The 6084-nt window shown below is 35.2% G+C and overlaps 1 protein-coding gene and 1 pseudogene across 2 annotated transcripts in view; both read right to left on the bottom strand.

The window, feature by feature from the left end:
• Positions 1–6084, bottom strand: part of LOC143736369 (uncharacterized) — a 402538-nt gene that overhangs the window by 222651 nt on the left and 173803 nt on the right. The window lies entirely within an intron of this gene.
• The window catches only part of LOC143735331 (ribonuclease-like 3 pseudogene), a 144394-nt pseudogene that overhangs the window by 54597 nt on the left and 83713 nt on the right, over positions 1–6084 (bottom strand). The window lies entirely within an intron of this gene.

Genomic DNA, 6084 nt, shown 5'->3' on the forward strand with positions numbered 1-6084 from the left:
TACAGTATACCAGTTCCCTCATACCAGTTATGATATGGGGCAGTACCTTTGTATGACAGCTTACTTATAGATTCCAAATTGCCAAAACAGAGATAAGAAGATAAAAATACCTCTCAATATCTGATTCACGTGAATGTCAACCAGGGAAACCTGATCTGTTAATGTAATGTCATGTGTGTACCAGTTTCACTCATGTTGGGGTGAATCAGAGCAGATACCGGTAACGCTTTAGATTACAGCCCGGAAAGTACTGCGTAATTAAAGCAATTTTACAGCGTAACCTTCGGTAATTATAGTGTACCTATAACGTACTTACAATATAAGTATAAGGGAACAATATGTAAATTTTGGGGAATAAAGGGGTAACAACCAGGAGAATTAAAAAAATATTTATACTGTAAGTATTATATAACTAAGGGGTTATTCTTACTATTATGATATAACAATCTTACATTTAGGAGCAATTTAGCAAGAACATACATTGCGTACCTTTTTGAAATAATGGTAAACCAATACATACATAGGCTTTTTAAAAATTACAGGGTACATATATGCCTTTATAAAGTAATCTTTTGAACAAAAGTGCACTGAAAACGAAAACTATTGCAACTTTTGCTTAAATATTGGGGAAAGATACTCTTGTTTCATGTAGTTGTGCTTGTTACCCCCTTGTTCCATGTAGTTACAGGGTAAGTGTGACATTGCGGGCTGTAAATTAAAGTGGTGCTTGTTACCCTCTTGTTTCATGTAGTTACAGGGTAAGTACAATAAAAATGCATACAATCTAATATCACTGACTCGGAAACCTTTATTTATTATACAAGCACCACTTACCCTGTAACCACATGAAACAAGATATATTTCCCAGTATTTAAAAAAAAGCTTAGCTTTTCTTGCCTTGAAACATGTAAGCCCAAACTTAAACACCTGCACTATTGCTATAAAAAAAACCCCCAAAAAAACCCAAGTATAAATGCATAGATATGTACCCTGCCATTTTAAAAAAAAGCCTATACGGTATGTATTGGTACACAATTATTACAAAAAGGTATGCAGTGTATGTTCTCGCTAAAATGCTCTCAAATGTACGATTGTTGTATCATAATTGTAGAATAAGTACCCCTTAGTTCTATAAAACTTACAGTATAAATATTTTTTTTAATTCTCCTGGTTGTTACCCCTTTATTCCCCGAACTTTACATATTGTTCCCTTATACTTACATGTAAGTATACGTTATAGGTACACTATAATTACCTGAAAGTTACTCTGTAAATTCCTCTTAATTACACAGTACTTTCTGGGCTGTAATCTAAAGCGTTACCCAGATACCTCCTTAAATCACACACTTAAGCTTTTCATCTGAAGTTTTTGCCACTGGAGAAGTTTCAGGGACATAAATTAATGTAGGCTAAATGAGATCTCCTACTAAAAGTATTATATTTACAGATTGGAAAGTTTGATAGGAGCTCTGCTCAATGGAGTTATCTTGGGAAAAGGAACACATTTATAAGCTGAGCGGCACATTTATAGTCCGCTCAGCTTGTAGAACGCTTCAGGTTCAAAAATGCATTTTTTTTTTATTGTTAACGGATACTTTGACTGCCTGTTGCTATGGTTACTCACAACTGTTGTAGGCAGCGCATTTATTTATTCATTTTGAACGGTAAACAGTCAGTTTCACCAGAACTCCTTCACTAGGTGTCCTCTATCACTTTTTAACGGACACCCTGCAGCCAATCAGAATCGAGTATTCACCCAGACCATGGTATAAAACGTGTTTAATGCTCAACAAGTGTTAACAGAATGATAAAAAATTCAATAGACTAGCTGAATCTTGCACATGAAAAGCACAATTACACACAGAGACACGCATGATGAAGTGCAGAATATAACATCAAATTAGAGAAATATTATAAAGATATTTTAACATTATGCTCATTTAAGGTAAATGATGAGAGACAGTGAAGATATTCTCGTTCATATCAGAGTCTCATAAAGACAGAGGTGTACATTTTCTATTTGTATTTTGTATTTATTTATCTGTTTTATTTTTGGCTTCATGATTGACTCACTTTTTTTCTCTTTTTGCACTTGAAAAACAAAGTAAGATTGGAAAGGAGCAGTGAACAAATAATTAGCAAATAAAGCTCTGTGATGCTCTATTCAGCCATTCATCTGTACATTACTGTACATAATGTACAGGCCATTCTTGGTCACACTGCAACTTTATATAATGGAAAGGGATCGGCCTCCCTGTATAGACACAGTCTGGGTATCTCTCTCCAGATTGTAAATTACACTCGACCAAAGAAAAAGGCTGGTCGCTCGTAAACTGGCCAGTTCCTCTGCCACAAACTGACTTAATACGATCTGCATCTGCTTGTATGAAGGTGTTGTAACGTTTGCAGCCACCGTCAGGTTCAGTGATGCGTCTCTTTTTGATTACATGGGTACACGTTTCCCAGTTCACATGAGGGCCCACATGCCGATTATAAAAATTTCGATAACGTTGTGTTTGAGCTTGAGTGGAGAACGACACACACAAGAAGACCAGCAGCAGAATCACAGTAGACTGATGAATCTCCATGACCTGCTGAACAACACACACATCAAAACACCTTTACTGACATTTGACTTATTAAAGCAGATTAGGTGTGATTAAGAAAATACTGTTGAGACCCTTCCTTTATTTTTACTTGCACATATCTTAGTTACTTTAACCCAGCTGTGCACTTTTCCGTACACACACGGTTGCAGTCCTGTATTTGTGTTTAAGACAAATTTCTTGTATATATTATACTTGCTGAGTAAAGTTATTAAGCTCTTACCTTGTTGCTGTGGGTAAGTGAATATTTTATTGTCTTCTTTTGACTGAAGGCTTTACGGTAATGAACAGCACAATAGTGAACCAACCTTAGAAAATACTGATGAAACTTGCTCCAAACACGAGTTTAGACTGCAGTTGTCCATCAGTATCGCTGGAGTTTTTATTGCAAACCTAACGTGACCTTTAAACACTGGACAGTGCAAACATAACCTTGGCCAATTTAACTGGTTGACGGGAATTTCTTTGCCCTTATTTGTTATTTGCAAATATTTAGAAAGGAAAACATTAATATTGTTTCAAAGTCCAGTTTCTACACACCAGAACTCCTTTATCTATATGTTTAAATAATCTAAAATATTGTTGTGATGCACACTGTTGATTTGATTGTTCACTCGCACTTAATACACAAAAATCTGACTCTAAGCCATAAAACAATTATGTTCATAAATGTTGGTTTATCAATGATTTGTTGATCTCAATGTGTGGACATGAAAAAAAAAAACTAAATATCTAGGTGCTACGTATCCTTGGTTCACTTTATCTTTGCGTTAGACTGCAATGGAATGGAGCCAAAGGGAATATTTGAGAACTGAGCAGTGCGCTTGCTTGTTTGTTGTTGGTAGTTTACCTTACCTGTTAAACACACAGAGACAGTGAATGTGCACATTTATTTTGATCCTACTTTATTGGAAATAATCTAAGCATGGCATGCAGAAATAGTAGTTACATGCATGCATTAGAAAGAAACTGCATGTCAAAAATGTCTCATACAGTATACCAGTTCCCTCATACCAGTTATGATATGGGGCAGTACCTTTGTATGACAGCTTACTTATAGATTCCAAATTGCCAAAACAGAGATAAGAAGATAAAAATACCTCTCAATATCTGATTCACGTGAATGTCAACCAGGGAAACCTGATCTGTTAATGTAATGTCATGTGTGTACCAGTTTCACTCATGTTGGGGTGAATCAGAGCAGATACCGGTAACGCTTTAGATTACAGCCCGGAAAGTACTGCGTAATTAAAGCAATTTTACAGCGTAACCTTCGGTAATTATAGTGTACCTATAACGTACTTACAATATAAGTATAAGGGAACAATATGTAAATTTTGGGGAATAAAGGGGTAACAACCAGGAGAATTAAAAAAATATTTATACTGTAAGTATTATATAACTAAGGGGTTATTCTTACTATTATGATATAACAATCTTACATTTAGGAGCAATTTAGCAAGAACATACATTGCGTACCTTTTTGAAATAATGGTAAACCAATACATACATAGGCTTTTTAAAAATTACAGGGTACATATATGCCTTTATAAAGTAATCTTTTGAACAAAAGTGCACTGAAAACGAAAACTATTGCAACTTTTGCTTAAATATTGGGGAAAGATACTCTTGTTTCATGTAGTTGTGCTTGTTACCCCCTTGTTCCATGTAGTTACAGGGTAAGTGTGACATTGCGGGCTGTAAATTAAAGTGGTGCTTGTTACCCTCTTGTTTCATGTAGTTACAGGGTAAGTACAATAAAAATGCATACAATCTAATATCACTGACTCGGAAACCTTTATTTATTATACAAGCACCACTTACCCTGTAACCACATGAAACAAGATATATTTCCCAGTATTTAAAAAAAAGCTTAGCTTTTCTTGCCTTGAAACATGTAAGCCCAAACTTAAACACCTGCACTATTGCTATAAAAAAAAACCCCAAAAAAACCCAAGTATAAATGCATAGATATGTACCCTGCCATTTTAAAAAAAAGCCTATACGGTATGTATTGGTACACAATTATTACAAAAAGGTATGCAGTGTATGTTCTCGCTAAAATGCTCTCAAATGTACGATTGTTGTATCATAATTGTAGAATAAGTACCCCTTAGTTCTATAAAACTTACAGTATAAATATTTTTTTTAATTCTCCTGGTTGTTACCCCTTTATTCCCCGAACTTTACATATTGTTCCCTTATACTTACATGTAAGTATACGTTATAGGTACACTATAATTACCTGAAAGTTACTCTGTAAATTCCTCTTAATTACACAGTACTTTCTGGGCTGTAATCTAAAGCGTTACCCAGATACCTCCTTAAATCACACACTTAAGCTTTTCATCTGAAGTTTTTGCCACTGGAGAAGTTTCAGGGACATAAATTAATGTAGGCTAAATGAGATCTCCTACTAAAAGTATTATATTTACAGATTGGAAAGTTTGATAGGAGCTCTGCTCAATGGAGTTATCTTGGGAAAAGGAACACATTTCTCCCTCTCACGTGAAGATGGAGAGATCAGAGAAGTCAGAGATGATTCATTATAACATCTCCCAGTACTGTATCTTCAATTTGCACCTCAAGCAAGGCCTGTTTTATTTCATTTCACAAGACATTGTGACGCTCAGTTAAAATGCGACCTCCCGCTTGATTTGGCCGACTGTTTAAAAGCAAGTGTGAATGAAAGCCAATAATGCAGTGGGATTTTGGTCAGGTGACAATCCTGAGATAAACTGAATGAAGCACAAGTTGAGATTCAGTCCCTCCTCTTTCCTCTCAGTGACGGGGGCGAAACCCTTACAGTTTACAGTTAATACATATAAAATATGTGCATTTATAAATTGTTTTGAAGGCTCCTTTCATAGATGAAAAATTAGATTTCAATTTTATGAAATCAGAAATGTGCAATATTTGTAATTATGTCGTTCTTGTGTTCGGTGTACTGCATGATTACGACTCAAATAACACAATTTCATGTTTTTATTTAATATTTATGGTTTGATTTTCCTACAATAATGTGAAATATATCAATGCATTATCATGCACATTTGAAAGATTTGGCCACATCTGACCTGTAGAAAGTTATTCACCCCAAGTGGGAACCTATACAAACTTAGAAGATATTTTGTTCCTGTTGTTTTATTTTATGGTATACGGATGTTGATGAAAAAAAAAAAAATGAGATTGGAGGAAAAATTAGGCTGCATGACAGTCTCACTAGGAAGCAGCCGAACAAGAGGGTTTTGTACAGCAAGTGCGCCCTCTGGTGACCAGAGCAAAATTATTTATGCCAATTAATTTTTTTCTAGCACTTTAGATTAAAATTGCCCAAAGAAAACAAAGTTGATCAACGAAAAATAAACGTAACAGTTGAAGATTTTATGTTGGACTAAAGACTGAATGCATCATGCGTGCTCATGATACATCATTCGAAGCTCGCGCTGCGGTTTTCAAAGTAGGCTGTGTACAACAC

The sequence above is a fragment of the Siphateles boraxobius genome, unplaced genomic scaffold (assembly GCF_051911475.1).
Source record: "Siphateles boraxobius isolate OS27281-9 unplaced genomic scaffold, OSU_SipBor_1 13, whole genome shotgun sequence".
Lineage (NCBI taxonomy): Eukaryota > Metazoa > Chordata > Actinopteri > Cypriniformes > Leuciscidae > Siphateles > Siphateles boraxobius.